General features: G+C 57.9%; 49 non-coding genes across 49 annotated transcripts; all 49 read right to left on the bottom strand.

The window, feature by feature from the left end:
- Positions 1-130: 130 nt before the first annotated feature.
- Positions 131-203, bottom strand: TRNAM-CAU. The gene has a single exon. It is a non-coding gene; the product is annotated as a tRNA-Met (tRNA).
- A 486-nt stretch (positions 204-689) lies between these two features.
- Positions 690-761, bottom strand: TRNAE-CUC. Its single transcript has one exon. It is a non-coding gene; the product is annotated as a tRNA-Glu (tRNA).
- Positions 762-897: 136 nt separating this feature from the next.
- On the bottom strand, positions 898-970 carry TRNAM-CAU. Its single transcript has one exon. It is a non-coding gene; the product is annotated as a tRNA-Met (tRNA).
- A 490-nt stretch (positions 971-1460) lies between these two features.
- On the bottom strand, positions 1461-1532 carry TRNAE-CUC. Its single transcript has one exon. It is a non-coding gene; the product is annotated as a tRNA-Glu (tRNA).
- A 138-nt stretch (positions 1533-1670) lies between these two features.
- On the bottom strand, positions 1671-1743 carry TRNAM-CAU. The gene has a single exon. It is a non-coding gene; the product is annotated as a tRNA-Met (tRNA).
- Positions 1744-2240: 497 nt separating this feature from the next.
- Positions 2241-2312, bottom strand: TRNAE-CUC. The gene has a single exon. It is a non-coding gene; the product is annotated as a tRNA-Glu (tRNA).
- Positions 2313-2450: 138 nt separating this feature from the next.
- TRNAM-CAU lies at positions 2451-2523 on the bottom strand. Its single transcript has one exon. It is a non-coding gene; the product is annotated as a tRNA-Met (tRNA).
- Positions 2524-3008: 485 nt separating this feature from the next.
- On the bottom strand, positions 3009-3080 carry TRNAE-CUC. The gene has a single exon. It is a non-coding gene; the product is annotated as a tRNA-Glu (tRNA).
- Positions 3081-3216: 136 nt separating this feature from the next.
- On the bottom strand, positions 3217-3289 carry TRNAM-CAU. The gene has a single exon. It is a non-coding gene; the product is annotated as a tRNA-Met (tRNA).
- Positions 3290-3791: 502 nt separating this feature from the next.
- TRNAE-CUC lies at positions 3792-3863 on the bottom strand. Its single transcript has one exon. It is a non-coding gene; the product is annotated as a tRNA-Glu (tRNA).
- Positions 3864-4005: 142 nt separating this feature from the next.
- TRNAM-CAU lies at positions 4006-4078 on the bottom strand. The gene has a single exon. It is a non-coding gene; the product is annotated as a tRNA-Met (tRNA).
- Positions 4079-4576: 498 nt separating this feature from the next.
- Positions 4577-4648, bottom strand: TRNAE-CUC. The gene has a single exon. It is a non-coding gene; the product is annotated as a tRNA-Glu (tRNA).
- A 143-nt stretch (positions 4649-4791) lies between these two features.
- TRNAM-CAU lies at positions 4792-4864 on the bottom strand. Its single transcript has one exon. It is a non-coding gene; the product is annotated as a tRNA-Met (tRNA).
- A 493-nt stretch (positions 4865-5357) lies between these two features.
- On the bottom strand, positions 5358-5429 carry TRNAE-CUC. The gene has a single exon. It is a non-coding gene; the product is annotated as a tRNA-Glu (tRNA).
- A 140-nt stretch (positions 5430-5569) lies between these two features.
- On the bottom strand, positions 5570-5642 carry TRNAM-CAU. Its single transcript has one exon. It is a non-coding gene; the product is annotated as a tRNA-Met (tRNA).
- Positions 5643-6125: 483 nt separating this feature from the next.
- TRNAE-CUC lies at positions 6126-6197 on the bottom strand. Its single transcript has one exon. It is a non-coding gene; the product is annotated as a tRNA-Glu (tRNA).
- A 140-nt stretch (positions 6198-6337) lies between these two features.
- Positions 6338-6410, bottom strand: TRNAM-CAU. The gene has a single exon. It is a non-coding gene; the product is annotated as a tRNA-Met (tRNA).
- A 497-nt stretch (positions 6411-6907) lies between these two features.
- TRNAE-CUC lies at positions 6908-6979 on the bottom strand. The gene has a single exon. It is a non-coding gene; the product is annotated as a tRNA-Glu (tRNA).
- Positions 6980-7673: 694 nt separating this feature from the next.
- On the bottom strand, positions 7674-7745 carry TRNAE-CUC. Its single transcript has one exon. It is a non-coding gene; the product is annotated as a tRNA-Glu (tRNA).
- Positions 7746-7886: 141 nt separating this feature from the next.
- TRNAM-CAU lies at positions 7887-7959 on the bottom strand. Its single transcript has one exon. It is a non-coding gene; the product is annotated as a tRNA-Met (tRNA).
- Positions 7960-8452: 493 nt separating this feature from the next.
- On the bottom strand, positions 8453-8524 carry TRNAE-CUC. The gene has a single exon. It is a non-coding gene; the product is annotated as a tRNA-Glu (tRNA).
- Positions 8525-8661: 137 nt separating this feature from the next.
- Positions 8662-8734, bottom strand: TRNAM-CAU. Its single transcript has one exon. It is a non-coding gene; the product is annotated as a tRNA-Met (tRNA).
- Positions 8735-9436: 702 nt separating this feature from the next.
- On the bottom strand, positions 9437-9509 carry TRNAM-CAU. Its single transcript has one exon. It is a non-coding gene; the product is annotated as a tRNA-Met (tRNA).
- A 491-nt stretch (positions 9510-10000) lies between these two features.
- On the bottom strand, positions 10001-10072 carry TRNAE-CUC. Its single transcript has one exon. It is a non-coding gene; the product is annotated as a tRNA-Glu (tRNA).
- A 142-nt stretch (positions 10073-10214) lies between these two features.
- TRNAM-CAU lies at positions 10215-10287 on the bottom strand. The gene has a single exon. It is a non-coding gene; the product is annotated as a tRNA-Met (tRNA).
- Positions 10288-10772: 485 nt separating this feature from the next.
- Positions 10773-10844, bottom strand: TRNAE-CUC. The gene has a single exon. It is a non-coding gene; the product is annotated as a tRNA-Glu (tRNA).
- Positions 10845-10981: 137 nt separating this feature from the next.
- Positions 10982-11054, bottom strand: TRNAM-CAU. Its single transcript has one exon. It is a non-coding gene; the product is annotated as a tRNA-Met (tRNA).
- A 491-nt stretch (positions 11055-11545) lies between these two features.
- On the bottom strand, positions 11546-11617 carry TRNAE-CUC. Its single transcript has one exon. It is a non-coding gene; the product is annotated as a tRNA-Glu (tRNA).
- Positions 11618-11750: 133 nt separating this feature from the next.
- On the bottom strand, positions 11751-11823 carry TRNAM-CAU. The gene has a single exon. It is a non-coding gene; the product is annotated as a tRNA-Met (tRNA).
- Positions 11824-12308: 485 nt separating this feature from the next.
- TRNAE-CUC lies at positions 12309-12380 on the bottom strand. The gene has a single exon. It is a non-coding gene; the product is annotated as a tRNA-Glu (tRNA).
- A 142-nt stretch (positions 12381-12522) lies between these two features.
- TRNAM-CAU lies at positions 12523-12595 on the bottom strand. Its single transcript has one exon. It is a non-coding gene; the product is annotated as a tRNA-Met (tRNA).
- Positions 12596-13081: 486 nt separating this feature from the next.
- On the bottom strand, positions 13082-13153 carry TRNAE-CUC. The gene has a single exon. It is a non-coding gene; the product is annotated as a tRNA-Glu (tRNA).
- Positions 13154-13290: 137 nt separating this feature from the next.
- TRNAM-CAU lies at positions 13291-13363 on the bottom strand. The gene has a single exon. It is a non-coding gene; the product is annotated as a tRNA-Met (tRNA).
- A 487-nt stretch (positions 13364-13850) lies between these two features.
- Positions 13851-13923, bottom strand: TRNAE-CUC. The gene has a single exon. It is a non-coding gene; the product is annotated as a tRNA-Glu (tRNA).
- A 139-nt stretch (positions 13924-14062) lies between these two features.
- TRNAM-CAU lies at positions 14063-14135 on the bottom strand. The gene has a single exon. It is a non-coding gene; the product is annotated as a tRNA-Met (tRNA).
- A 492-nt stretch (positions 14136-14627) lies between these two features.
- TRNAE-CUC lies at positions 14628-14700 on the bottom strand. Its single transcript has one exon. It is a non-coding gene; the product is annotated as a tRNA-Glu (tRNA).
- Positions 14701-15397: 697 nt separating this feature from the next.
- TRNAE-CUC lies at positions 15398-15469 on the bottom strand. The gene has a single exon. It is a non-coding gene; the product is annotated as a tRNA-Glu (tRNA).
- A 137-nt stretch (positions 15470-15606) lies between these two features.
- On the bottom strand, positions 15607-15679 carry TRNAM-CAU. Its single transcript has one exon. It is a non-coding gene; the product is annotated as a tRNA-Met (tRNA).
- Positions 15680-16165: 486 nt separating this feature from the next.
- TRNAE-CUC lies at positions 16166-16237 on the bottom strand. The gene has a single exon. It is a non-coding gene; the product is annotated as a tRNA-Glu (tRNA).
- Positions 16238-16374: 137 nt separating this feature from the next.
- On the bottom strand, positions 16375-16447 carry TRNAM-CAU. The gene has a single exon. It is a non-coding gene; the product is annotated as a tRNA-Met (tRNA).
- Positions 16448-16939: 492 nt separating this feature from the next.
- TRNAE-CUC lies at positions 16940-17011 on the bottom strand. Its single transcript has one exon. It is a non-coding gene; the product is annotated as a tRNA-Glu (tRNA).
- A 139-nt stretch (positions 17012-17150) lies between these two features.
- On the bottom strand, positions 17151-17223 carry TRNAM-CAU. Its single transcript has one exon. It is a non-coding gene; the product is annotated as a tRNA-Met (tRNA).
- A 499-nt stretch (positions 17224-17722) lies between these two features.
- On the bottom strand, positions 17723-17794 carry TRNAE-CUC. The gene has a single exon. It is a non-coding gene; the product is annotated as a tRNA-Glu (tRNA).
- Positions 17795-17936: 142 nt separating this feature from the next.
- On the bottom strand, positions 17937-18009 carry TRNAM-CAU. Its single transcript has one exon. It is a non-coding gene; the product is annotated as a tRNA-Met (tRNA).
- A 493-nt stretch (positions 18010-18502) lies between these two features.
- On the bottom strand, positions 18503-18574 carry TRNAE-CUC. The gene has a single exon. It is a non-coding gene; the product is annotated as a tRNA-Glu (tRNA).
- Positions 18575-18716: 142 nt separating this feature from the next.
- Positions 18717-18789, bottom strand: TRNAM-CAU. Its single transcript has one exon. It is a non-coding gene; the product is annotated as a tRNA-Met (tRNA).
- Positions 18790-19285: 496 nt separating this feature from the next.
- Positions 19286-19357, bottom strand: TRNAE-CUC. The gene has a single exon. It is a non-coding gene; the product is annotated as a tRNA-Glu (tRNA).
- Positions 19358-19495: 138 nt separating this feature from the next.
- On the bottom strand, positions 19496-19568 carry TRNAM-CAU. The gene has a single exon. It is a non-coding gene; the product is annotated as a tRNA-Met (tRNA).
- A 496-nt stretch (positions 19569-20064) lies between these two features.
- On the bottom strand, positions 20065-20136 carry TRNAE-CUC. Its single transcript has one exon. It is a non-coding gene; the product is annotated as a tRNA-Glu (tRNA).
- Positions 20137-27540: the final 7404 nt, after the last annotated feature.

The following is a 27540-nucleotide window of genomic DNA, read 5'->3' as shown; positions in this document are numbered from 1 at the left end:
GTGGGGTCGGCTTGCTTGACCTGCATACGCGGGTATTTCCCCCAGATGCCAAGTAGCCCGGGGGGACTCCAGCAACCACGGGGGAGGGCGAGCCAGAAGTGGTCAGGGCTCTAGCGAGAGGCAAAAAGGCTGCCTTCTCTGAGGATCGAACTCAGGACCTTCAGATTATGAGACTGACGCGCTACCCACGGCGCCCAGAAGGCTGGCTTGCCTGCCTGCTGCCCCGTGCCGGTTGAGAGCACAGCACACTGGAGTTCCTCTGCAGGAGAGACGGTGGTGCAGGTGGTGACGTCAGCCTGCTGTAGGCAGACGCAGTTCCCAAACTACCCCTGCAGCTGGACGCCCCGCATTGCTCCTGGACATAGAGCCGCCATCCTCAGCAGGGCGGGCAAGAAAGCCTTCCTCGAGTGGCGACAGAAGTCGCGCCACGGCGCTGAGCGCCTCCTCCTCACCACTCGAGAAGAGGAAGCAGAAAACGGCCCCACCCACAAGCGAAGCTGCAGGAAGGAACGCCTGAGGTGGCAGGAGAGGGAAAAGGCCCTGGAAGTTGGAGCGTGAAAGGGCGGCTGCGGCAGAAGAGATACAAGAGCTTCTCGAAAGACAGCTCTTAGCAAAGGGGTTTGAAACGCGGCGGCTGAGAGAAAAGCAGCCAGCGCAGACGAGAGCCAGCCAGCCCGCCCGCTCCGCTGCTTCCTGACTGGGAATCGAACCCAGGCCGTGGCGGTGAGAACGCCAAATCCTGACCACTAGACCATCAGGAGAGGCTCGAGGGTGGGGTCGGCTTGCTTGACCTGCATACGCGGGTATTTCCCAGATGCCAAGTAGCCCGGGGACTCCAGCAACCACGGGGGAGGGCGAGCCAGAAGTGGTCAGGGCTCTAGCGAGAGGCAAAAAGGCTGCCTTCTCTGAGGATCGAACTCAGGACCTTCAGATTATGAGACTGACGCGCTACCCACGGCGCCCAGAAGGCTGGCTTGCCTGCCTGCTGCCCCGTGCCGGTTGAGAGCACAGCACACTGGAGTTCCTCTGCAGGAGAGACGGTGGTGCAGGTGGTGACGTCAGCCTGCTGTAGGCAGACGCAGTTCCCCAAACTACCCCTGCAGCTGGACGCCCCGCAATTGCTCCTGGACATAGAGCCCCAGGCCATCCTCAGCAGGGCGGGCAAGAAAAAGCCTTCCTCGAGTGGCGACAGAAGTCGCGCCACGGCGCTGAGCGCCTCCTCCTCACCACTCGAGAAGAGGACGCATAAACACGGCCCCACCCACAAGCGAAGCTGCAGGAAGGAACGCCTGAGGTGGCAGGAGAGGGAAAAGGCCCTGGAAGTTGGAGCGTGAAAGGGCGGCTGCGGCAGAAGAGATACAAGAGCTTCTCGAAAGACAGCTCTTAGCAAAGGGGTTTGAAACGCGGCTGAGAGAAAAGCAGCCAGCGCAGACGAGCCAGCCAGCCCGCCCGCTCCGCTGCTTCCTGACTGGGAATCGAACCCAGGCCGTGGCGGTGAGAACGCCAAATCCTGACCACTAGACCATCAGGAGAGGCTCGAGGGGTGGGGTCGGCTTGCTTGACCTGCATACGCGGGTATTTCCCAGATGCCAAGTAGCCCGGGGGGACTCCAGCAACCACGGGGGAGGGCGAGCCAGAAGTGGTCAGGGCTCTAGCGAGAGGCAAAAGGCTGCCTTCTCTGAGGATCGAACTCAGGACCTTCAGATTATGAGACTGACGCGCTACCCACGGCGCCCAGAAGGCTGGCTTGCTTGCCTGCTGCCCCGCGGCCGTTGAGAGCACAGCACACTGGAGTTCCTCTGCAGGAGAGACGGTGGTGCAGGTGGTGACGTCAGCCTGCTGTAGGCAGACGCAGTTCCCAAACTACCCCTGCAGCTGGACGCCCCGCAAGTGCTCCTGGACATAGAGCCCCCAGGCCATCCCTCAGCAGGGCGGGCAAGAAAAAGCCTTCCTCGAGGGGCGACAGAAGTCGCGCCACGGCGCTGAGCGCCTCCCCTCCTCACCACTCGAGAAGAGGAAGCAGAAAACGGCCCCACCCACAAGCGAAGCTGCAGGAAGGAACGCCTGAGGTGGCAGGAGAGGAAAAGGCCCTGGAAGTTGGAGCGTGAAAGGGCGGCTGCGGCAGAAGAGATACAAGAGCTTCTCGAAAGACAGCTCTTAGCAAAGGGGTTTGAAACGCGCGGCTGAGAGAAAAGCAGCCAGCGCAGACGAGAGCCAGCCAGCCCGCCCGCCTCCGCTGCTTCCCTGACTGGGAATCGAACCCAGGCCGTGGCGGTGAGAACGCCAAATCCTGACCACTAGACCATCAGGGAGAGGCTCGAGGGTGGGGTCGGCTTGCTTGACCTGCATACGCGGGTATTTCCCCAGATGCCAAGTAGCCCGGGGACTCCAGCAACCACGGGGGAGGGCGAGCCAGAAGTGGTCAGGGCTCTAGCGAGAGGCAAAAAGGCTGCCTTCTCTGAGGATCGAACTCAGGACCTTCAGATTATGAGACTGACGCGCTACCCACGGCGCCCAGAAGGCTGGCTTGCCTGCCTGCTGCCCCGTGCCGGTTGAGAGCACAGCACACTGGAGTTCCTCTGCAGGAGAGACGGTGGTGCAGGTGGTGACGTCAGCCTGCTGTAGGCAGACGCAGTTCCCAAACTACCCTGCAGCTGGACGCCCCGCATTGCTCCTGGACATAGAGCCATCCTCAGCAGGGCGGGCAAGAAAAAGCCTTCCTCGAGTGGCGACAGAAGTCGCGCCACGGCGCTGAGCGCCTCCTCCTCACCACTCGAGAAGAGGAAGCAGAAACACGGCCCCACCCACAAGCGAAGCTGCAGGAAGGAACGCCTGAGGTGGCAGGAGAGGGAAAAGGCCCTGGAAGTTGGAGCGTGAAAGGGCGGCTGCGGCAGAAGAGATACAAGAGCTTCTCGAAAGACAGCTCTTAGCAAAGGGGTTTGAAACGCGCGGCTGAGAGAAAAGCAGCCAGCGCAGACGAGAGCCAGCCAGCCCGCCCGCCTCCGCTGCTTCCTGACTGGGAATCGAACCCAGGCCGTGGCGGTGAGAACGCCAAATCCTGACCACTAGACCATCAGGAGAGGCTCGAGGGGTGGGGTCGGCTTGCTTGACCTGCATACGCGGTATTTCCCAGATGCCAAGTAGCCCGGGGACTCCAGCAACCACGGGGGAGGGCGAGCCAGAAGTGGTCAGGGCTCTAGCGAGAGGCAAAAAGGCTGCCTTCTCTGAGGATCGAACTCAGGACCTTCAGATTATGAGACTGACGCGCTACCCACGGCGCCCAGAAGGCTGGCTTGCCTGCCTGCTGCCCCGCGGTTGAGAGCACAGCACACTGGAGTTCCTCTGCAGGAGAGACGGTGGTGCAGGTGGTGACGTCAGCCTGCTGTAGGCAGACGCAGTTCCCCAAACTACCCCTGCAGCTGGACGCTCCCGCAATTGCTCCTGGACATAGAGCCCCCAGGCCATCCCTCAGCAGGGCGGGCAAGAAAAAGCCTTCCTCGAGTGGCGACAGAAGTCGCGCCACGGCGCTGAGCGCCTCCCCTCCTCACCACTCGAGAAGAGGAAGCAGAAAAACGGCCCCACCCACAAGCGAAGCTGCAGGAAGGAACGCCTGAGGTGGCAGGAGAGGGAAAAGGCCCTGGAAGTTGGAGCGTGAAAGGGCGGCTGCGGCAGAAGAGATACAAGAGCTTCTCGAAAGACAGCTCTTAGCAAAGGGGTTTGAAACGCGGCGGCTGAGAGAAAAGCAGCCAGCGCAGACGAGAGCCAGCCAGCCAGCCCGCCCGCTCCGCTGCTTCCCTGACTGGGAATCGAACCCAGGCCGTGGCGGTGAGAACGCCAAATCCTGACCACTAGACCATCAGGGAGAGGCTCGAGGGGTGGGGTCGGCTTGCTTGACCTGCATACGCGGGTATTTCCCCCAGATGCCAAGTAGCCCGGGGGGACTCCAGCAACCACGGGGGAGGGCGAGCCAGAAGTGGTCAGGGCTCTAGCGAGAGGCAAAAAGGCTGCCTTCTCTGAGGATCGAACTCAGGACCTTCAGATTATGAGACTGACGCGCTACCCACGGCGCCCAGAAGGCTGGCTTGCCTGCCTGCTGCCCCGTGCCGGTTGAGAGCACAGCACACTGGAGTTCCTCTGCAGGAGAGACGGTGGTGCAGGTGGTGACGTCAGCCTGCTGTAGGCAGACGCAGTTCCCCAAACTACCCCTGCAGCTGGACGCCCCGCAATTGCTCCTGGACATAGAGCCCCAGGCCATCCTCAGCAGGGCGGGCAAGAAAAAGCCTTCCTCGTGTGGCGACTGTAGTCGCGCCAGGGCGCTGAGCGGCTACCCTCGTCACCACTCGAGAAGAGGAAGCAGAAAAACGGCCCCACCCACTCGCGAAGCTGCAGGAAGGAACGCCTGAGGTGGCAGGAGAGGGAAAAGGCCCTGGAAGTTGGAGCGTGAAAGGGCGGCTGCGGCAGAAGAGATACAAGAGCTTCTCGAAAGACAGCTCTTAGCAAAGGGGTTTGAAACGCGGCAGTTGAGAGAAAAGCAGCCAGCGCAGACGAGAGCCAGCCAGCCCGCCCGCTCCGCTGCTTCCCTGACTGGGAATCGAACCCAGGCCGTGGCGGTGAGAACGCCAAATCCTGACCACTAGACCATCAGGGAGAGGCTTGAGGGGTGGGGTCGGCTTGCTTGACCTGCATACGCGGGTATTTCCCCCAGATGCCAAGTAGCCCGGGGGGACTCCAGCAACCACGGGGGAGCTGCGAGCCAGAAGTGGTCAGGGCTCTAGCGAGAGGCAAAAAGGCTGCCTTCTCTGAGGATCGAACTCAGGACCTTCAGATTATGAGACTGACGCGCTACCCACGGCGCCCAGAAGGCTGGCTTGCCTGCCTGCTGCCCCGTGCCGGTTGAGAGCACAGCACACTGGAGTTCCTCTGCAGGAGAGACGGTGGTGCAGGTGGTGACGTCAGCCTGCTGTAGGCAGACGCAGTTCCCCAAACTACCCCTGCAGCTGGACGCTCCCGCAATTGCTCCTGGACATAGAGCCATCCCTCAGCAGGGCGGGCAAGAAAAAGCCTTCCTCGAGTGGCGACAGAAGTCGCGCCACGGCGCTGAGCGCCTCCCCTCCTCACCACTCGAGAAGAGGAAGCAGAAAAACGGCCCCACCCACAAGCGAAGCTGCAGGAAGGAACGCCTGAGGTGGCAGGAGAGGGAAAAGGCCCTGGAAGTTGGAGCGTGAAAGGGCGGCTGCGGCAGAAGAGATACAAGAGCTTCTCGAAAGACAGCTCTTAGCAAAGGGGTTTGAAACGCGGCGGCTGAGAGAAAAGCAGCCAGCGCAGACGAGAGCCAGCCAGCCCGCCCGCTCCGCTGCTTCCCTGACTGGGAATCGAACCCAGGCCGTGGCGGTGAGAACGCCAAATCCTGACCACTAGACCATCAGGGAGAGGCTCGAGGGGTGGGGTCGGCTTGCTTGACCTGCATACGCGGGTATTTCCCCCAGATTCCAAGTAGCCCGGGGACTCCAGCAACCACGGGGGAGGGCGAGCCAGAAGTGGTCAGGGCTCTAGCGAGAGGCAAAAAGGCTGCCTTCTCTGAGGATCGAACTCAGGACCTTCAGATTATGAGACTGACGCGCTACCCACGGCGCCCAGAAGGCTGGCTTGCCTGCCTGCTGCCCCGTGCCGGTTGAGAGCACAGCACACTGGAGTTCCTCTGCAGGAGAGACGGTGGTGCAGGTGGTGACGTCAGCCTGCTGTAGGCAGACGCAGTTCCCAAACTACCCCTGCAGCTGGACGCCCCGCAATTGCTCCTGGACATAGAGCCATCCTCAGCAGGGCGGGCAAGAAAATCCGTTCCTCGAGGGGCGACAGAAGTCGCGCCACGGCGCTGAGCGCCTCCCCTCCTCACCACTCGAGAAGAGGAAGCAGAAAAACGGCCCCACCCACAAGCGAAGCTGCAGGAAGGAACGCCTGAGGTGGCAGGAGAGGGAAAAGGCCCTGGACGTTGGAGCGTGAAAGGGCGGCGGCAGAAGAGATACAAGAGCTTCTCGAAAGACAGCTCTTAGCAAAGGGGTTTGAAACGCGCGGCTGAGAGAAAAGCAGCCAGCGCAGACGAGCCAGCCAGCCCGCCCGCTCCGCTGCTTCCTGACTGGGAATCGAACCCAGGCCGTGGCGGTGAGAACGCCAAATCCTGACCACTAGACCATCAGGAGAGGCTCGAGGGGTGGGGTCGGCTTGCTTGACCTGCATACGCGGTATTTCCCCCAGATGCCAAGTAGCCCGGGGGGACTCCAGCAACCACGGGGGAGGGCGAGCCAGAAGTGGTCAGGGCTCTAGCGAGAGGCAAAAAGGCTGCCTTCTCTGAGGATCGAACTCAGGACCTTCAGATTATGAGACTGACGCGCTACCCACGGCGCCCAGAAGGCTGGCTTGCCTGCCTGCTGCCCCGTGCCGGTTGAGAGCACAGCACACTGGAGTTCCTCTGCAGGAGAGACGGTGGTGCAGGTGGTGACGTCAGCCTGCTGTAGGCAGACGCAGTTCCCCAAACTACCCCTGCAGCTGGACGCTCCCGCAATTGCTCCTGGACATAGAGCCCCAGGCCATCCTCAGCAGGGCGGGCAAGAAAAAGCCTTCCTCGAGTGGCGACAGAAGTCGCGCCACGGCGCTGAGCGCCTCCCCTCCTCACCACTCGAGAAGAGGAAGCAGAAAAACGGCCCCACCCACAAGCGAAGCTGCAGGAAGGAACGCCTGAGGTGGCAGGAGAGGGAAAAGGCCCTGGAAGTTGGAGCGTGAAAGGGCGGCTGCGGCAGAAGAGATACAAGAGCTTCTCGAAAGACAGCTCTTAGCAAAGGGGTTTGAAACGCGCGGCTGAGAGAAAAGCAGCCAGCGCAGACGAGAGCCAGCCAGCCCGCCCGCTCCGCTGCTTCCTGACTGGGAATCGAACCCAGGCCGTGGCGGTGAGAACGCCAAATCCTGACCACTAGACCATCAGGAGAGGCTCGAGGGGTGGGGTCGGCTTGCTTGACCTGCATACGCTGGTATTTCCCCAGATGCCAAGTAGCCCGGGGTCTCCAGGAACCTCGGGGGAGGGGGAGCCAGACGTGGTCAGGGCTCTAGCGAGAGGCACAAAGGCTGCCTTCTCTGAGGCTCGAACTCAGGACCTTCAGATTATGAGACTGACGCGCTACCCACGGCGCCCGGACGGCAGGCAACAATGCATGCAGCCACGAACCGGTTGAGAGCCCAGCACACTGGAGTTCCTCTGCAGGAGGGACGGGGGTGCAGGGGGTGGCGGCAGCGTGCTGTAGGCAGACGCAGTTCCCAAACTACCCCTGCAGCTGGACGCCCCGCAATTGCTCCTGGACATAGAGCCATCCTCAGCAGGGCGGGCAAGAAAGCCTTCCTCGAGTGGCGACAGAAGTCGCGCCACGGCGCTGAGCGCCTCCTCCTCACCACTCGAGAAGAGGAAGCAGAAAACGGCCCCACCCACAAGCGAAGCTGCAGGAAGGAACGCCTGAGGTGGCAGGAGAGGGAAAAGGCCCTGGAAGTTGGAGCGTGAAAGGGCGGCTGCGGCAGAAGAGATACAAGAGCTTCTCGAAAGACAGCTCTTAGCAAAGGGGTTTGAAACGCGGCGGCTGAGAGAAAAGCAGCCAGCGCAGACGAGAGCCAGCCAGCCCGCCCGCCCGCTGCTTCCTGACTGGGAATCGAACCCAGGCCGTGGCGGTGAGAACGCCAAATCCTGACCACTAGACCATCAGGAGAGGCTCGAGGGGTGGGGTCGGCTTGCTTGACCTGCATACGCGGGTATTTCCCCCAGATGCCAAGTAGCCCGGGGGGACTCCAGCAACCACGGGGGAGGGCGAGCCAGAAGTGGTCAGGGCTCTAGCGAGAGGCAAAAAGGCTGCCTTCTCTGAGGATCGAACTCAGGACCTTCAGATTATGAGACTGACGCGCTACCCACGGCGCCCAGAAGGCTGGCTTGCCTGCCTGCTGCCCGTGCGTCGGTTGAGAGCACAGCACACTGGAGTTCCTCTGCAGGAGAGACGGTGGTGCAGGTGGTGACGCCAGCCTGCTGTAGGCAGACGCAGTTCCCCAAACTACCCCTGCAGCTGGACGCTCCCGCAAGTGCTCCTGGACATAGAGCCATCCCTCAGCAGGGCGGGCAAGAAAAAGCCTTCCTCGAGTGGCGACAGAAGTCGCGCCACGGCGCTGAGCGCCTCCCCTCCTCACCACTCGAGAAGAGGAAGCAGAAAAACGGCCCCACCCACAAGCGAAGCTGCAGGAAGGAACGCCTGAGGTGGCAGGAGAGGGAAAAGGCCCTGGAAGTTGGAGCGTGAAAGGGCGGCTGCGGCAGAAGAGATACAAGAGCTTCTCGAAAGACAGCTCTTAGCAAAGGGGTTTGAAACGCGCGGCTGAGAGAAAAGCAGCCAGCGCAGACGAGAGCCAGCCAGCCCGCCCCGCTCCGCTGCTTCCTGACTGGGAATCGAACCCAGGCCGTGGCGGTGAGAACGCCAAATCCTGACCACTAGACCATCAGGAGAGGCTCGAGGGGTGGGGTCGGCTTGCTTGACCTGCATACGCGGGTATTTCCCCAGATGCCAAGTAGCCCGGGGACTCCAGCAACCACGGGGAGGGCGAGCCAGAACGGGTCAGGGCTCTAGCGAGAGGCAAAAAGGCTGCCTTCTCTGAGGATCGAACTCAGGACCTTCAGATTATGAGACTGACGCGCTACCCACGGCGCCCAGAAGGCTGGCTGGCCTGCCTGCTGCCCCGTGCCGGTTGAGAGCACAGCACACTGGAGTTCCTCTGCAGGAGAGACGGTGGTGCAGGTGGTGACGTCAGCCTGCTGTAGGCAGACGCAGTTCCCCAAACTACCCCTGCAGCTGGACGCCCCGCACTGCTCCTGGACATAGAGCCATCCCTCAGCAGGGCGGGCAAGAAAAAGCCTTCCTCGAGTGGCGACAGAAGTCGCGCCACGGCGCTGAGCGCCTCCCCTCCTCACCACTCGAGAAGAGGAAGCAGAAAAACGGCCCCACCCACAAGCGAAGCTGCAGGAAGGAACGCCTGAGGTGGCAGGAGATGGAACAGGCCCTGGAAGTGGGAGCGTGAAAGGGCGGCTGCGGCAGAAGAGATACAAGAGCTTCTCGAAAGACAGCTCTTAGCAAAGGGGTTTGAAACGCGCGGCTGAGAGAAAAGCAGCCAGCGCAGACGAGAGCCAGCCAGCCCGCCCGCTCCGCTGCTTCCTGACTGGGAATCGAACCCAGGCCGTGGGGGGGAGACCGCCAATTCCTGACCACTAGACCATCAGGAGAGGCTCGAGGGGTGGGGTCGGCTTGCTTGACCTGCATACGCGGGTATTTCCCCCAGATGCCAAGTAGCCCGGGGGGACTCCAGCAACCACGGGGGAGGGCGAGCCAGAAGTGGTCAGGGCTCTAGCGAGAGGCAAAAAGGCTGCCTTCTCTGAGGATCGAACTCAGGACCTTCAGATTATGAGACTGACGCGCTACCCACGGCGCCCAGAAGGCTGGCTTGCCTGCCTGCTGCCCCGTGCCGGTTGAGAGCACAGCACACTGGAGTTCCTCTGCAGGAGAGACGGTGGTGCAGGTGGTGACGTCAGCCTGCTGTAGGCAGACGCAGTTCCCCAAACTACCCCTGCAGCTGGACGCTCCCGCAATTGCTCCTGGACATAGAGCCATCCCTCAGCAGGGCGGGCAAGAAAAAGCCTTCCTCGAGTGGCGACAGAAGTCGCGCCACGGCGCTGAGCGCCTCCCCTCCTCACCACTCGAGAAGAGGAAGCAGAAAAACGGCCCCACCCACAAGCGAAGCTGCAGGAAGGAACGCCTGAGGTGGCAGGAGAGGGAAAAGGCCCTGGAAGTTGGAGCGTGAAAGGGCGGCTGCGGCAGAAGAGATACAAGAGCTTCTCGAAAGACAGCTCTTAGCAAAGGGGTTTGAAACGCGGCGGCTGAGAGAAAAGCAGCCAGCGCAGACGAGCCAGCCAGCCCGCCCGCTCCGCTGCTTCCCTGACTGGGAATCGAACCCAGGCCGTGGCGGTGAGAACGCCAAATCCTGACCACTAGACCATCAGGGAGAGGCTCGAGGGGTGGGGTCGGCTTGCTTGACCTGCATACGCGGGTATTTCCCCCAGATGCCAAGTAGCCCGGGGGGACTCCAGCAACCACGGGGGAGGGCGAGCCAGAAGTGGTCAGGGCTCTAGCGAGAGGCAAAAAGGCTGCCTTCTCTGAGGATCGAACTCAGGACCTTCAGATTATGAGACTGACGCGCTACCCACGGCGCCCAGAAGGCTGGCTTGCCTGCCTGCTGCCCCGTGCCGGTTGAGAGCACAGCACACTGGAGTTCCTCTGCAGGAGAGACGGTGGTGCAGGTGGTGACGCCAGCCTGCTGTAGGCAGACGCAGTTCCCCAAACTACCCTGCAGCTGGACGCCCCGCAATTGCTCCTGGACATAGAGCCATCCTCAGCAGGGCGGGCAAGAAAGCCGTCCTCGAGTGGCGACAGAAGTCGCGCCACGGCGCTGAGCGCCGCCCCTCCTCACCACTCGAGAAGAGGAAGCAGAAACCCGGCCCCACCCACAAGCGAAGCTGCAGGAAGGAACGCCTGAGGTGGCAGGAGAGGAAAAGGCCCTGGAAGTTGGAGCGTGAAAGGGCGGCTGCGGCAGAAGAGATACAAGAGCTTCGAAAGACAGCTCTTAGCAAAGGGGTTTGAAACGCGGCGGCTGAGAGAAAAGCAGCCAGCGCAGACGAGAGCCAGCCAGCCCGCCCGCTCCGCTGCTTCCCTGACTGGGAATCGAACCCAGGCCGTGGCGGTGAGAACGCCAAATCCTGACCACTAGACCATCAGGGAGAGGCTCGAGGGGTGGGGTCGGCTTGCTTGACCTGCATACGCTGGTATTTCCCAGATGCCAAGTAGCCCGGGGACTCCAGCAACCACGGGGAGGGCGAGCCAGAAGTGGTCAGGGCTCTAGCGAGAGGCAAAAAGGCTGCCTTCTCTGAGGATCGAACTCAGGACCTTCAGATTATGAGACTGACGCGCTACCCACGGCGCCCAGAAGGCTGGCTTGCCTGCCTGCTGCCCCGTGCCGGTTGAGAGCACAGCACACTGGAGTTCCTCTGCAGGAGAGACGGTGGTGCAGGTGGTGACGCCAGCCTGCTGTAGGCAGACGCAGTTCCCCAAACTACCCCTGCAGCTGGACGCCCCGCATTGCTCCTGGACATAGAGCCCCAGGCCATCCTCAGCAGGGCGGGCAAGAAAAAGCCTTCCTCGAGTGGCGACAGAAGTCGCGCCACGGCGCTGAGCGCCTCCCCTCCTCACCACTCGAGAAGAGGAAGCAGAAAAACGGCCCCACCCACAAGCGAAGCTGCAGGAAGGAACGCCTGAGGTGGCAGGAGAGGAAAAGGCCCTGGAAGTTGGAGCGTGAAAGGGCGGCTGCGGCAGAAGAGATACAAGAGCTTCTCGAAAGACAGCTCTTAGCAAAGGGGTTTGAAACGCGCGGCTGAGAGAAAAGCAGCCAGCGCAGACGAGAGCCAGCCAGCCCGCCTCCGCTGCTTCCTGACTGGGAATCGAACCCAGGCCGTGGCGGTGAGAACGCCAAATCCTGACCACTAGACCATCAGGAGAGGCTCGAGGTGGGGTCGGCTTGCTTGACCTGCATACGCGGGTATTTCCCAGATGCCAAGTAGCCCGGGGACTCCAGCAACCACGGGGAGGGCGAGCCAGAAGTGGTCAGGGCTCTAGCGAGAGGCAAAAGGCTGCCTTCTCTGAGGATCGAACTCAGGACCTTCAGATTATGAGACTGACGCGCTACCCACGGCGCCCAGAAGGCTGGCTTGCCTGCCTGCCTGCTGCCCCGCGTCGGTTGAGAGCACAGCACACTGGAGTTCCTCTGCAGGAGAGACGGTGGTGCAGGTGGTGACGCCAGCCTGCTGTAGGCAGACGCAGTTCCCCAAACTACCCCTGCAGCTGGACGCCCCGCACTGCTCCTGGACATAGAGCCATCCTCAGCAGGGCGGGCAAGAAAAAGCCTTCCTCGAGTGGCGACAGAAGTCGCGCCACGGCGCTGAGCGCCTCCTCCTCACCACTCGAGAAGAGGAAGCAGAAAACGGCCCCACCCACAAGCGAAGCTGCAGGAAGGAACGCCTGAGGTGGCAGGAGAGGAAAAGGCCCTGGAAGTTGGAGCGTGAAAGGGCGGCTGCGGCAGAAGAGATACAAGAGCTTCGAAAGACAGCTCTTAGCAAAGGGGTTTGAAACGCGCGGCTGAGAGAAAAGCAGCCAGCGCAGACGAGCCAGCCAGCCCGCCCGCCTCCGCTGCTTCCTGACTGGGAATCGAACCCAGGCCGTGGCGGTGAGAACGCCAAATCCTGACCACTAGACCATCAGGGAGAGGCTCGAGGGGTGGGGTCGGCTTGCTTGACCTGCATACGCGGGTATTTCCCCCAGATGCCAAGTAGCCCGGGGGGACTCCAGCAACCACGGGGGAGGGCGAGCCAGAAGTGGTCAGGGCTCTAGCGAGAGGCAAAAAGGCTGCCTTCTCTGAGGATCGAACTCAGGACCTTCAGATTATGAGACTGACGCGCTACCCACGGCGCCCAGAAGGCTGGCTTGCCTGCCTGCTGCCCCGCGCCGTTGAGAGCACAGCACACTGGAGTTCCTCTGCAGGAGAGACGGTGGTGCAGGTGGTGACGCCAGCCTGCTGTAGGCAGACGCAGTTCCCCAAACTACCCCTGCAGCTGGACGCCCCGCACTGCTCCTGGACATAGAGCCATCCTCAGCAGGGCGGGCAAGAAAGCCTTCCTCGAGTGGCGACAGAAGTCGCGCCACGGCGCTGAGCGCCTCCCCTCCTCACCACTCGAGAAGAGGAAGCAGAAAAACGGCCCCACCCACAAGCGAAGCTGCAGGAAGGAACGCCTGAGGTGGCAGGAGAGGGAAAAGGCCCTGGAAGTTGGAGCGTGAAAGGGCGGCTGCGGCAGAAGAGATACAAGAGCTTCTCGAAAGACAGCTCTTAGCAAAGGGGTTTGAAACGCGGCGGCTGAGAGAAAAGCAGCCAGCGCAGACGAGAGCCAGCCAGCCCGCCGCCTCCGCTGCTTCCTGACTGGGAATCGAACCCAGGCCGTGGCGGTGAGAACGCCAAATCCTGACCACTAGACCATCAGGAGAGGCTCGAGGGGTGGGGTCGGCTTGCTTGACCTGCATACGCGGGTATTTCCCAGATGCCAAGTAGCCCGGGGACTCCAGCAACCACGGGGGAGGGCGAGCCCGAAGTGGTCAGGGCTCTAGCGAGAGGCAAAAAGGCTGCCTTCTCTGAGGATCGAACTCAGGACCTTCAGATTATGAGACTGACGCGCTACCCACGGCGCCCAGAAGGCTGGCTTGCCTGCCTGCTGCCCCGTGCCGGTTGAGAGCACAGCACACTGGAGTTCCTCTGCAGGAGAGACGGTGGTGCAGGTGGTGACGCCAGCCTGCTGTAGGCAGACGCAGTTCCCCAAACTACCCTGCAGCTGGACGCCCCGCAATTGCTCCTGGACATAGAGCCATCCTCAGCAGGGCGGGCAAGAAAAAGCCTTCCTCGAGTGGCGACAGAAGTCGCGCCACGGCGCTGAGCGCCCTCCTCACCACTCGAGAAGAGGAAGCAGAAAAACGGCCCCACCCACAAGCGAAGCTGCAGGAAGGAACGCCTGAGGTGGCAGGAGAGGGAAAAGGCCCTGGAAGTTGGAGCGTGAAAGGGCGGCTGCGGCAGAAGAGATACAAGAGCTTCTCGAAAGACAGCTCTTAGCAAAGGGGTTTGAAACGCGGCGGCTGAGAGAAAAGCAGCCAGCGCAGACGAGAGCCAGCCAGCCCGCCCGCCTCCGCTGCTTCCCTGACTGGGAATCGAACCCAGGCCGTGGCGGTGAGAACGCCAAATCCTGACCACTAGACCATCAGGAGAGGCTCGAGGGGTGGGGTCGGCTTGCTTGACCTGCATACGCTGGTATTTCCCCAGATGCCAAGTAGCCCGTGGGGACTCCAGCAACCACGGGGGAGGGCGAGCCAGAAGTGGTCAGGGCTCTAGCGAGAGGCAAAAAGGCTGCCTTCTCTGAGGATCGAACTCAGGACCTTCAGATTATGAGACTGACGCGCTACCCACGGCGCCCAGAAGGCTGGCTTGCCTGCCTGCTGCCCCGTGCCGGTTGAGAGCACAGCACACTGGAGTTCCTCTGCAGGAGAGACGGTGGTGCAGGTGGTGACGTCAGCCTGCTGTAGGCAGACGCAGTTCCCCACACTACCCCTGCAGCTGGACGCCCCGCAATTGCTCCTGGACATAGAGCCCCAGGCCATCCTCAGCAGGGCGGGCAAGAAAAAGCCTTCCTCGAGTGGCGACAGAAGTCGCGCCACGGCGCTGAGCGCCCTCCTCACCACTCGAGAAGAGGAAGCAGAAAACGGCCCCACCCACAAGCGAAGCTGCAGGAAGGAACGCCTGAGGTGGCAGGAGAGGAAAAGGCCCTGGAAGTTGGAGCGTGAAAGGGCGGCTGCGGCAGAAGAGATACAAGAGCTTCTCGAAAGACAGCTCTTAGCAAAGGGGTTTGAAACGCGCGGCTGAGAGAAAAGCAGCCAGCGCAGACGAGAGCCAGCCAGCCCGCCCGCCTCCGCTGCTTCCCTGACTGGGAATCGAACCCAGGCCGTGGCGGTGAGAACGCCAAATCCTGACCACTAGACCATCAGGAGAGGCTCGAGGGGTGGGGTCGGCTTGCTTGACCTGCATACGCTGGTATTTCCCCAGATGCCAAGTAGCCCGGGGACTCCAGCAACCACGGGGAGGGCGAGCCAGAAGTGGTCAGGGCTCTAGCGAGAGGCAAAAGGCTGCCTTCTCTGAGGATCGAACTCAGGACCTTCAGATTATGAGACTGGAGCTCAACACACGGCGCCCAGAAGGCTGGCTTGCCTGCCTGCTGCCCCGTGCCGGTTGAGAGCACAGCACACTGGAGTTCCTCTGCAGGAGAGACGGTGGTGCAGGTGGTGACGCCAGCCTGCTGTAGGCAGACGCAGTTCCCAAACTACCCCTGCAGCTGGACGCCCCGCAATTGCTCCTGGACATAGAGCCCCAGGCCATCCTCAGCAGGGCGGGCAAGAAAAAGCCTTCCTCGAGTGGCGACAGAAGTCGCGCCACGGCGCTGAGCGCCTCCTCCTCACCACTCGAGAAGAGGAAGCAGAAAACGGCCCCACCCACAAGCGAAGCTGCAGGAAGGAACGCCTGAGGTGGCAGGAGAGGAAAAGGCCCTGGAAGTTGGAGCGTGAAAGGGCGGCTGGCAGAAGAGATACAAGAGCTTCTCGAAAGACAGCTCTTAGCAAAGGGGTTTGAAACGCGCGGCTGAGAGAAAAGCAGCCAGCGCAGACGAGAGCCAGCCAGCCCGCCCGCTCCGCTGCTTCCTGACTGGGAATCGAACCCAGGCCGTGGCGGTGAGAACGCCAAATCCTGACCACTAGACCATCAGGAGAGGCTCGAGGGGTGGGGTCGGCTTGCTTGACCTGCATACGCGGGTATTTCCCAGATGCCAAGTAGCCCGGGGACTCCAGCAACCACGGGGGAGGGCGAGCCAGAAGTGGTCAGGGCTCTAGCGAGAGGCAAAAAGGCTGCCTTCTCTGAGGATCGAACTCAGGACCTTCAGATTATGAGACTGACGCGCTACCCACGGCGCCCAGAAGGCTGGCTTGCCTGCCTGCTGCCCCGCGTCCGGTTGAGAGCACAGCACACTGGAGTTCCTCTGCAGGAGAGACGGTGGTGCAGGTGGTGACGCCAGCCTGCTGTAGGCAGACGCAGTTCCCAAACTACCCCTGCAGCTGGACGCCCCGCAATTGCTCCTGGACATAGAGCCATCCCTCAGCAGGGCGGGCAAGAAAAAGCCTTCCTCGAGTGGCGACAGAAGTCGCGCCACGGCGCTGAGCGCCTCCCCTCCTCACCACTCGAGAAGAGGAAGCAGAAAAACGGCCCCACCCACAAGCGAAGCTGCAGGAAGGAACGCCTGAGGTGGCAGGAGAGGGAAAAGGCCCTGGAAGTTGGAGCGTGAAAGGGCGGCTGCGGCAGAAGAGATACAAGAGCTTCTCGAAAGACAGCTCTTAGCAAAGGGGTTTGAAACGCGGCGGCTGAGAGAAAAGCAGCCAGCGCAGAGGAGCCAGCCCGCCCGCCTCCGCTGCTTCCTGACTGGGAATCGAACCCAGGCCGTGGCGGTGAGAACGCCAAATCCTGACCACTAGACCATCAGGAGAGGCTCGAGGGGTGGGGTCGGCTTGCTTGACCTGCATACGCGGGTATTTCCCAGATGCCAAGTAGCCCGGGGACTCCAGCAACCACGGGGGAGGGCGAGCCAGAAGTGGTCAGGGCTCTAGCGAGAGGCAAAAAGGCTGCCTTCTCTGAGGATCGAACTCAGGACCTTCAGATTATGAGACTGACGCGCTACCCACGGCGCCCAGAAGGCTGGCTTGCCTGCCTGCTGCCCCGTGCCGGTTGAGAGCACAGCACACTGGAGTTCCTCTGCAGGAGAGACGGTGGTGCAGGTGGTGACGTCAGCCTGCTGTAGGCAGACGCAGTTCCCAAACTACCCCTGCAGCTGGACGCTCCCGCACTGCTCCTGGACATAGAGCCCCAGGCCATCCTCAGCAGGGCGGGCAAGAAAAAGCCTTCCTCGAGTGGCGACAGAAGTCGCGCCACGGCGCTGAGCGCCCTCCTCCCCACTCGAGAAGAGGAAGCAGAAACACGGCCCCACCCACAAGCGAAGCTGCAGGAAGGAACGCCTGAGGTGGCAGGAGAGGGAAAAGGCCCTGGAAGTTGGAGCGTGAAAGGGCGGCTGCGGCAGAAGAGATACAAGAGCTTCTCGAAAGACAGCTCTTAGCAAAGGGGTTTGAAACGCGCGGCTGAGAGAAAAGCAGCCAGCGCAGACGAGAGCCAGCCAGCCCGCCCGCCTCCGCTGCTTCCTGACTGGGAATCGAACCCAGGCCGTGGCGGTGAGAACGCCAAATCCTGACCACTAGACCATCAGGAGAGGCTCGAGGGGTGGGGTCGGCTTGCTTGACCTGCATACGCGGGTATTTCCCAGATGCCAAGTAGCCCGGGGGGACTCCAGCAACCACGGGGGAGGGCGAGCCAGAAGTGGTCAGGGCTCTAGCGAGAGGCAAAAAGGCTGCCTTCTCTGAGGATCGAACTCAGGACCTTCAGATTATGAGACTGACGCGCTACCCACGGCGCCCAGAAGGCTGGCTGGCCTGCCTGCTGCCCCGTGCCGGTTGAGAGCACAGCACACTGGAGTTCCTCTGCAGGAGAGACGGTGGTGCAGGTGGTGACGTCAGCCTGCTGTAGGCAGACGCAGTTCCCCAAACTACCCCTGCAGCTGGACGCCCCGCAATTGCTCCTGGACATAGAGCCCCAGGCCATCCCTCAGCAGGGCGGGCAAGAAAAAGCCTTCCTCGAGTGGCGACAGAAGTCGCGCCACGGCGCTGAGCGCCTCCCCTCCTCACCACTCGAGAAGAGGAAGCAGAAAAACAGCCCCACCCACAAGCGAAGCTGCAGGAAGGAACGCCTGAGGTGGCAGGAGAGGGAAAAGGCCCTGGAAGTTGGAGCGTGAAAGGGCGGCTGCGGCAGAAGAGATACAAGAGCTTCTCGAAAGACAGCTCTTAGCAAAGGGGTTTGAAACGCGGCGGCTGAGAGAAAAGCAGCCAGCGCAGACGAGAGCCAGCCAGCCCGCCCGCTCCGCTGCTTCCCTGACTGGGAATCGAACCCAGGCCGTGGCGGTGAGAACGCCAAATCCTGACCACTAGACCATCAGGGAGAGGCTCGAGGGGTGGGGTCGGCTTGCTTGACCTGCATACGCGGGTATTTCCCCCAGATGCCAAGTAGCCCGGGGGGACTCCAGCAACCACGGGGGAGGGCGAGCCAGAAGTGGTCAGGGCTCTAGCGAGAGGCAAAAAGGCTGCCTTCTCTGAGGATCGAACTCAGGACCTTCAGATTATGAGACTGACGCGCTACCCACGGCGCCCAGAAGGCTGGCTTGCCTGCCTGCTGCCCCGTGCCGGTTGAGAGCACAGCACACTGGAGTTCCTCTGCAGGAGAGACGGTGGTGCAGGTGGTGACGTCAGCCTGCTGTAGGCAGACGCAGTTCCCCAAACTACCCCTGCAGCTGGACGCTCCCGCAATTGCTCCTGGACATAGAGCCATCCCTCAGCAGGGCGGGCAAGAAAAAGCCTTCCTCGAGTGGCGACAGAAGTCGCGCCACGGCGCTGAGCGCCTCCCCTCCTCACCACTCGAGAAGAGGAAGCAGAAAAACAGCCCCACCCACAAGCGAAGCTGCAGGAAGGAACGCCTGAGGTGGCAGGAGAGGGAAAAGGCCCTGGAAGTTGGAGCGTGAAAGGGCGGCTGCGGCAGAAGAGATACAAGAGCTTCTCGAAAGACAGCTCTTAGCAAAGGGGTTTGAAACGCGGCGGCTGAGAGAAAAGCAGCCAGCGCAGACGAGAGCCAGCCAGCCCGCCCGCCTCCGCTGCTTCCTGACTGGGAATCGAACCCAGGCCGTGGCGGTGAGAACGCCAAATCCTGACCACTAGACCATCAGGGAGAGGCTCGAGGGGTGGGGTCGGCTTGCTTGACCTGCATACGCGGGTATTTCCCCCAGATGCCAAGTAGCCCGGGGGGACTCCAGCAACCACGGGGGAGGGCGAGCCAGAAGTGGTCAGGGCTCTAGCGAGAGGCAAAAAGGCTGCCTTCTCTGAGGATCGAACTCAGGACCTTCAGATTATGAGACTGACGCGCTACCCACGGCGCCCAGAAGGCTGGCTTGCCTGCCTGCTGCCCCGTGCCGGTTGAGAGCACAGCACACTGGAGTTCCTCTGCAGGAGAGACGGTGGTGCAGGTGGTGACGTCAGCCTGCTGTAGGCAGACGCAGTTCCCCAAACTACCCCTGCAGCTGGACGCCCCGCATTGCTCCTGGACATAGAGCCCCAGGCCATCCTCAGCAGGGCGGGCAAGAAAAAGCCTTCCTCGAGTGGCGACAGAAGTCGCGCCACGGCGCTGAGCGCCTCCCCTCCTCACCACTCGAGAAGAGGAAGCAGAAAAACGGCCCCACCCACAAGCGAAGCTGCAGGAAGGAACGCCTGAGGTGGCAGGAGAGGGAAAAGGCCCTGGAAGTTGGAGCGTGAAAGGGCGGCTGCGGCAGAAGAGATACAAGAGCTTCTCGAAAGACAGCTCTTAGCAAAGGGGTTTGAAACGCGCGGCTGAGAGAAAAGCAGCCAGCGCAGACGAGAGCCAGCCAGCCCGCCCGCTCCGCTGCTTCCCTGACTGGGAATCGAACCCAGGCCGTGGCGGTGAGAACGCCAAATCCTGACCACTAGACCATCAGGGAGAGGCTCGAGGGGTGGGGTCGGCTTGCTTGACCTGCATACGCAGGTATTTCCCAGATGCCAAGTAGCCCGGGGACTCCAGCAACCACGGGGGAGGGCGAGCCAGAAGTGGTCAGGGCTCTAGCGAGAGGCAAAAAGGCTGCCTTCTCTGAGGATCGAACTCAGGACCTTCAGATTATGAGACTGACGCGCTACCCACGGCGCCCAGAAGGCTGGCTTGCCTGCCTGCTGCCCCCGTGCGGTTGAGAGCACAGCACACTGGAGTTCCTCTGCAGGAGAGACGGTGGTGCAGGTGGTGACGTCAGCCTGCTGTAGGCAGACGCAGTTCCCCAAACTACCCCTGCAGCTGGACGCTCCGCAATTGCTCCTGGACATAGAGCCCCAGGCCATCCTCAGCAGGGCGGGCAAGAAAAAGCCTTCCTCGAGTGGCGACAGAAGTCGCGCCACGGCGCTGAGCGCCTCCTCCTCACCACTCGAGAAGAGGAAGCAGAAAAACGGCCCCACCCACAAGCGAAGCTGCAGGAAGGAACGCCTGAGGTGGCAGGAGAGGGAAAAGGCCCTGGAAGTTGGAGCGTGAAAGGGCGGCTGCGGCAGAAGAGATACAAGAGCTTCTCGAAAGACAGCTCTTAGCAAAGGGGTTTGAAACGCGGCGGCTGAGAGAAAAGCAGCCAGCGCAGACGAGAGCCAGCCAGCCCGCCCGCTCCGCTGCTTCCCTGACTGGGAATCGAACCCAGGCCGTGGCGGTGAGAACGCCAAATCCTGACCACTAGACCATCAGGGAGAGGCTCGAGGGGTGGGGTCGGCTTGCTTGACCTGCATACGCGGGTATTTCCCCCAGATGCCAAGTAGCCCGGGGGGACTCCAGCAACCACGGGGGAGGGCGAGCCAGAAGTGGTCAGGGCTCTAGCGAGAGGCAGCCAAGATGTGTGCTCTATTAAGGGACTTATGTTGTGAGTTGGCAGGGTGAACATTTGAGTGTCTGTCTTTGTCGACCATCTGTTTGGGTGTGTGCTTTTTTGTTAATTGGGACTGATGAGTTCCAGGTGGGCCTTGAGTGGTTGATTGGAGGGAAGGCTTTGAGCCAACAGCCTTATAAAAGGGCTGCCTGTTGCGAACTGGGTGAGCAGCGAACAGGGGACAGGCAAACAGAGGGAGTTTACCTGGGAGTTCACCTGTGGGGAGGGCACACACCAGCCGTGACCCACAGGCCGCTGTGAGCAGGCCATACGACGGCAGAGGAGCTGCAGGGAAGGAACACGTGGCTAGCAAGCATGCAGCTGATTGCAGCCACACAGAGTGTGGCATTTTACCTCCCCCCTAGAGGGCCAAGGCAACATGGTCTGTACAAAGTGCATACCAGTCCGCATAGTGGAAGGGAAGGGCGAAGGGCTAGAGCGCCAAGTAGCAACCCTGCAGCTCAGCACTGAACATGAAGACCGTCTGGATAGCAGTCAGCGTTTGGTGCTTGAAGCACAACCTGCTGAAGAATCAGAGATTACTGTGCAGAACTGGGGGACGGAGTCATCTATCTGCCACCCAGACTGGGAGAGTCGAGGAGTGTGTTGCTTGCCTGGAGCTAGAATCCAGGATGCGATGGAGTGTCTGTTGAGACTGACCAAGACCTCGGACTGCTAACCCTTCCTGCTTCTCCACATGGGCACCAATGATACTGCCAAGAATGACCTTGAGCAGATCACTTCAGACTACATGACTCTGGGAAGAAGGATAAAGGAGTTTGAGGCAGAAGTCGTGTTCCCATCTGTCCTCCCTGTTGAAGGAAAAGGCCCAGGTCGAATTGTGGAGGTGAATACGTGGTTACACAGGTGATGTCGGAGAGAGGGCTTTGGATTCATCAACCATGGGATGTTGTTCCAGGAAGAATTAGTGCTAAAAAGAGATGGGATCCACCTAACAAAGAGAGAGAAGAGCATCTTTGCAGGTAGGCTTGCTAACCTAGTGAGGAGGGCTTTGAACTAGGTTTGCTGGGGGATGGTGACCTAATCCCATAGGTAGGTGGGGAAGTGGGATACCGAGAGAAAACACAAAGAGGAGAGTACAAGACAGGAAGCCTCCTGATTCATACTTAGAAAGTAGGGCAATCAGCTAGTTATCTTACATGCATGTATACGAACGCAAGAAGCCTGGGAAACAAGCAGGAAGCTTTGGAAGTCCTGGCACAATCAAGGAACTATGATGTGATTGGAATAACAGAAACTTGGTGGGGCAGTTCACATGACTGGAGCACTGTCATGGATGGATATAAAGGGTTCAGGAAGGACTGGTACGGGAGGAAAGGTGGAGGAGTTGCACTGTATGTAAGAGAGCAGTATGATTGCTCAGAGGTCCAGTCTGAAACTGGAGAAAAGCCTGTTGAGAGTCTTTGGGTTAAGTTTACAGACAAGAGCAACAAGGGTGGTATTGTGGTGGGCGTGTGCTATAGACCACCAGATCAGAAGGTTGAGGTAGATGAGGCTTTCTTTGGACAACTAACTGAAGTTTCCAGATCACAGGCCCTGGTTCTAATGGGGGACTTAAATCACCCTGACATTTGCTGGGAGAGCAATGCATATTTTTGGAGAATGTTGGGGACAACTTCCTGGTACAAGTGCTGGAGGAACCAACTAGAGGCTGTGCTACTCTTGACCTGCTGCTGACAAACAGGGAAGAATTGGTAGGGGAAGTAGAAGTGGGTGGCCACCTAGGCAGTAGTGACGATGAGATGGTTGAGTTCAGGATCCTCACAAAAGGAAGAAAGGAGAGTAGCAAAATACAGACCCTGGATGTCAGAAAAGCAGACTTTGACTCCCTTAGGGAACTGATGGGCAGGATCCCCTGGGAGGCTAATATGAGGGGGAAAGGAGTCCAGGAGACCTGGCTGTATTTTAAAGAAGCCTTATTGAGGGTGCAGGAACAAACCATCCCAATGTGCAAAAATAATAGCAAACATGGCAGGTGACCAGCTTGGTTTAACAGTGAAATCTTCAGTGAGCTTAAACTAAAAAAGGAAGCTTACAAGAAGTGGAAATTTGGACAGATGACTAGGGAGGAGTATAAAAATATTGCTCGAGCATGCAGGGGTGTAATCAGGAAGGCCAAGGCACAAGTGGAGTTCCAGCTAGCAAGGGATGTGAAGGGTAACAAGAAGGGTTTCTACAGGTATGTTAGCAACAAGAAGAAGGTCAGGGAAAGTGTGGGACCCTTACTGAATGGGGGAGGCAGCCTAGTGACATATGATGTGGAAAAAACTGAAGTGCTCACTGCTTCTTTTTGCCTCGGTCTTCACAGACAAGGTCAGCTCCCAGACTGCTGCACTGGGCAACACAGTATGGGGAGGAGGTGAGCAGCCCTCAGTTGTGAAAGAACAGGTTAAGGACTATTTAGAAAAGCTGGACGTGCACAAGTCCATGGGTCCATATCTAATGCAGCCGAGGGTGCTGAGGGAGTTGGCCCATGGCCATTATCTTTGAAAATTCGTGGTGCTCGGGGGAGGTCCTGGACGATTGGGAAAAGGCAAATATAGTGCCCATATTTAAAAAAGGGAAGAAAGAGAACCTGGGGAACTACACACTGGTCAGCCTCACTTCAGTCCCTGGCAAAATCATGGAGGAGGTCCTCAAGGAATCCATTTTGAAGTATTTGGAGAAGGAGGTGATCAGGAACAGTCAACATGGATTCACCCAGGGCAAGTCTTGTCTGACCAACCTGATTGCCTTCTATGATGAGATAACTGGCTGTGTGGATATGGGGAAAGAGGTGGATGTGATATATCTTGACTTTAGCAAAGCTTTTGATACGGTCTCCCACAGTATTCTTGCCAGCAAGTTAAAGAAGTATGGATTGCATGGAGGGACTATAAGGTGAATAGAAAGCTGGCTAGATTGTCAGGTTCAACAGGTAGTGATCAACGGCTTGATGTCTAGTTGGCAGCCGGTATCAAGCAGAGTGCCCCAGGGGTCGGTCCTGGGGCTGGTTTTGTTCAACATCTTTCTTAATGATCTGGATGATGGGATGAATTGCACCCTCAGCAAGTTCGCAGATGACACTAAGCTGGGGGAAGACATAGATACGCTGGAGGGTAGGGATAGGTCCAGAGTGACCTAGACAAATTGGAGGATTGGGCCAAGAGAAATTTGATGAGGTTCAACAAGGACAAGTGCCCTGCCACATCAGGTTCTTCCCCCAGCAGTAACCCACAATCTGGGTCTCCCCATCCAGGGGAAACCCCAACCCTCTATCCCCACCTTGCTTCAGTGGCTACTGCCATTTGTTTTTATTAAACTTCATCCTGTTTACCTCAGACCATTTCTCTAATTTGTCCAGATCATTTTGAATTATGGCCCTATCCCTATCCTCCAAAGCAGTTGCAATCCCTCCCAGTTTGGTATCGTCTGCAAACTTGATAAGCTTATTTTCTATGCCAATATCTAAATCGTTGATGAAGATATTGAACAGAGCCGGTCCCAAAACAGACCTCTGTGGAACCCCACTTGTTATACCTTTCCAGCAGGATTGGGAACCATTAATAACTACTCTCTGAGTACAGTTATCCAGCCAGTTATGCACTCACCTTATAGTAGCCCCATCTAAGTTGTATTTGCCTAGTTTATTGATAAGAATATCTTGCGAGATCATATCAAATGCCATTACTAAAGTCTAGGTATACCACATCCGCTGCTTCTCCCTTATCCACAAGACTCGTTATCCTATCAAAGAAAGCTATCAGATTGGTTTAACATGATTTGTTCTTTACAAACCCATGCTGGCTATCCCCTATCACCTTACCACCTTCCAAGTGTTTGCAGATTTCCTTAATTACTTGCTCCATTATCTTCCCTGGCACAGAAGTTAAACTAACTGGTCTGTAGTTTCCTGGGTTGTTTTTATTTCCCTTTTTATAGATGGGCACTATATTTGCCCTTTTCCAGTCTTCTGGAATCTCTCCTGTCTCCCATGATTTTCCAAAGATAATAGCTAGAGGCTCAGACACCTCCTCTATTAGCTCCTTGAGTATTCTAGGATGCATTTCATCAGGCCCTGGTGACTTGCAGGCATCTAACTTTTCTAAGTGATTTTTAACTTGTTCTTTTTTTATTCTATCTTCTAAACCTACCCCCTTCCCATTAGCTTTCACTATGCTAGGCATTCCTTCAGACTTCTCAGTGAAGACCGAAACAAAGAAGTCATTAAGCATCTCTGCCATTTCCAAGTTTCCTGTTACTGTTTCTCCCTCCTCACTGAGCAGTTGGCCTACCCTGTCCTTGGTCTTCCTCTTGCTTCTAATGTATTGATAAAAAGTCTTCTTGTTTCCCTTTATTCCTGTAGCTAGTTTGAGCTCATTTTGTGCCTTTGCCTTTCTAAACTTGCCCCTGCATTCCTGTGTTGTTTGCCTATATTCATCCTTTCTAATTTGTCCTAGTTTCCATTTTTTATATGACTTCTTTTTATTGTTTAGATCATGCAAGATCTCGTGGTTAAGCCAAGGTGGTCTTTTGCCACATTTTCTATCTTTCCTACCCAGCAGAATAGCTTGCTTTTGGGCCCTTAATAGTTCCTTTTGGAAAACTGCCAACTTGCCTCAGTTGTTTTTCCCCTCAGTCTTGATTCTCATGGGACCTTACCTATCATCTCTCCGAGCTTACTAAAATCCACCTTCCTGAAATCCATTGTCTCTATTTTGCTGTACTGCCTTCTACTCTTCCTTAGAATTGTGAACTCTATGATTTCATGATCACTTTCACCCAAGCTGCCTTCTACTTTCAAATTCTCAAGGAGTTCCTCCCTATTTGTTAAAATCAAATCTAGAACAGCTTCCCCCCAGTAGCTTTTTCAACCTTCCGAAATAAAAAGTTGTCTTCAGTGCAGTCCAAGAACTTATTGGATAGTCTGTGCCTGCTGTGTTAGTTTCCAACATATATCTGGATAGTTGAAGTCCCCCATCACCACCAAATCTTGGGCTTTGGTTGGTTTTGTTAGTTGTTTAAAAAAAGCTTCATCCACCTCTATCACCTGGTTAGGTGGCCTGTAGTAGACTCCTAGCATGACATCACCGTTGTTTTTTACCCCTGTTAGCCTAACCCAGAGACTCTCAACACTTCTGTCTCCTATGTCCATCTCCATCTCAGTCCAAGTGTGTACATTTTTAATATATAAGGCAACAACTCCTCCTTTCCCCCTGTCTATCCTTCCTGAGCAAGTTGACCCATCCATACGAACATTCCAATCATGTGTATTATCCCACCAAGTTTTGGTGATGCCAACAATGTCATAGTTGTATTTATTTATTAGCACTTCCAGTTCTTTCTGCTTATTACCCATACTTCTCGCATTTGTATATAGGCATCAAAGACACTGATTTGATCTTGCCTCCCAGTTTTGCCCTGACCCTCCTTTCTCTCTGCCATTATGATCTGCTGAAAGTCATTTCTCTGTCCCAGGGGTAGGCAACCTATGGCACGTGTGCTGAAGGCGGCACACAAGCTGATTTTCAGTGGCACTCACACTGCCCAGGTCCTGGCTACGGGTCCGGGGGGCTCTGCATTTTAATTTAATTTTAAATGAAGCTTCTTAAACATTTTAAAAACCTTATTTGCTTTACATACAACAATAGTTTAGTTATATATTATAAACTTATAGAAAGAGACCTTCTAAAAACATTACAATGTATTACTGGCACGTGAAACCTTAAATTAGAGTGAATAAATGAAGACTCGGCACAGCACTTCTGAAAGGTTGCCGACCTCTGCTCTATCCATATATGTATATCATTAATGTGTAAGCAGAGTCAGAATGAGCTCTACCCTGACATCTGGTGGTAAGCTGTGGAAAAAGACTTCAGGGGCTGATCTCATTTGGATGGGCATGCCCACCCTGCCTAGCATGATGGACTGCTTGCCCAAATGGTCACTTTGTCAGCTGTGGGATCCCCAGTCTCTTTGTTATTGGTGCAGGGTTGTTATCCTGGTTATGTGAATCAAGGACAGTAGAACTGTACTTGGCATTTTATGATGGAGGGACTTGCCCTCAACTATCACTTGCTAGGCAAGGGACATGGGTTCCAAAGCCCACTGAATTGAGAGAGGCTGGGGACAGGCATGTGTACCTGGTAGTGTGGGCCCCCTTCTGAGAGCCCTAAATACAACTTTGACCCTCCTCTCTCCACTGTGTAATAACAGAGCTAATTTTGATTCAGTTAGGAGACTTGTTAGGTGCTGCAGAGCTGAAATCACTGATTCATAGGTCTAAGCATTAGATCTACTTTGGGCTAGTTGTTCTGAGTGCACCAGCACTGAGGCCCCCCTACTAACAGCTGAAATCACGGAGAGCTGAACTCACTAAAGAGCTGAAGTTACTAAGAGCTGAAATCACTGAGAGCTGTGTTAAGTGTGTGTGGGGGGGGCCTGAAGACAAGTTGGTGAGCGGCTAGCAGGACGGCTAGCGGAGAGGCGCGGCTGGTGGAGTGGAGAGGAGAGGAGCGGATAATGGAGAGGAGCGGATAGCAGGACGGCTGGGGGAGATGTGCAGCGGGCGGTGAAGATTGCAGCAGAACCCTGTGGAGAGGCGTGGCAATTGGCCGTCAATCTGACCAGCAGAGCACGTAAGATGCCCCCCATCCCTCCCCCCACTTCCACCCAGGCTGGGAGGTAAACTCTGCAGATGAACTTCTGAACTCTGGGGGCTGCACTGACCAAGGACAGAAACTGTGGGAGGGGTGACTTTTGGGTTGCTGGACTCAAGAACCACTCTGGGGCAGCACTGACCAAAGTCAGAAACTGTGTTAACACCACCCTATACCAAAAACCTACTGACCGCTATGCTTACCTTCATGCCTCCAGCTTCCATCCCGGGCACACCACACGATCCATTGTCTACAGCCAAGCACTGAGGTACAACCGCATCTGCTCCAACCTCTCAGACAGAGACCAACACCTACAAAATCTTCACCAAGCATTCTCAAAACTACAATACCTGCACGAAGAAATAAGGAAACAGATCAACAGAGCCAGACGTGTATCCAGAAGCCTCCTACTGCAAGACAAACCCAAGAAAGAAACCAACAGAACTCCACTGGCTATCGCATACAGTCCCCAGCTAAAACCCCTCCAACGCATCATCAGGGATCTACAACCCACCCTGGACAATGATCCCTCACTTTCACAGGCCTTGGGTGGCAGGCCAGTCCTCGCCC

This window comes from Mauremys reevesii, linkage group 11 (assembly GCF_016161935.1).
Source record: "Mauremys reevesii isolate NIE-2019 linkage group 11, ASM1616193v1, whole genome shotgun sequence".
Lineage (NCBI taxonomy): Eukaryota > Metazoa > Chordata > Testudines > Geoemydidae > Mauremys > Mauremys reevesii.
This window is presented reverse-complemented; position numbering and strand designations above follow the sequence as displayed.